This window comes from Cyprinodon variegatus, unplaced genomic scaffold (assembly GCF_000732505.1).
Source record: "Cyprinodon variegatus isolate N-32 unplaced genomic scaffold, C_variegatus-1.0 Scaffold469, whole genome shotgun sequence".
Lineage (NCBI taxonomy): Eukaryota > Metazoa > Chordata > Actinopteri > Cyprinodontiformes > Cyprinodontidae > Cyprinodon > Cyprinodon variegatus.
The window spans coordinates 411,403-412,080 of record NW_015150922.1 but is presented as its reverse complement, the minus strand read 5'-3'; positions in this window follow the sequence as shown (position 1 = coordinate 412,080).

Here is a 678-nt window from a genome sequence, read left to right as displayed (position 1 = left end):
TTCTGGGCTTATTTCTCACCTTTCTTAGGATTATTGAGACCCCACAAGGTGAGATCTTGCATGGAGCCCCAGTCTGTGGGATATTGACTGTCATGTTTAGCTTCTACCATTTTCTAATGATTGCTCCAACAGTGGAGCTTTTCTCACCAAGCTGCTTGGCTATTTCCCCATACCCTTTCCAGCCTTGTGGAGGTCTACAATTTTGTCTCTAGTGTCTTTGGACAGCTCTTTGGTCTTGGCCATGTTAGTAGGTGGACTCCTACTGATTTATATATAGAGTTTATATTTTTAAAATCTGAATTTACTTAATTAAATGATAAACCACAAAAGAGGGAATTTAGGCAGATGCGCTTATAAGCAGTTTAGTGAGTCAGTTAATTCAAAATGGCTCCTGTATCGATCATATCTACGTTGCTAGACATATGTCTACATAACAGTAAGGAAATATATTTTATACCCATATTTAGCCCATGCTTATCTACCTACAAAGATTGAAATCAAATACCAGACTGCATTGTGAAAGTTGGCAAAGCATCTTGGTTAAGTTATTCCAACTAGAACAACACCATGGTCGTTATACCATCAGAACTCAACAAGAAAATCACAAAACGTATTACCAGTTGATGATTGATTGATTGATGCAGAATATATACACACACACACATTTTTTTTTTGTCA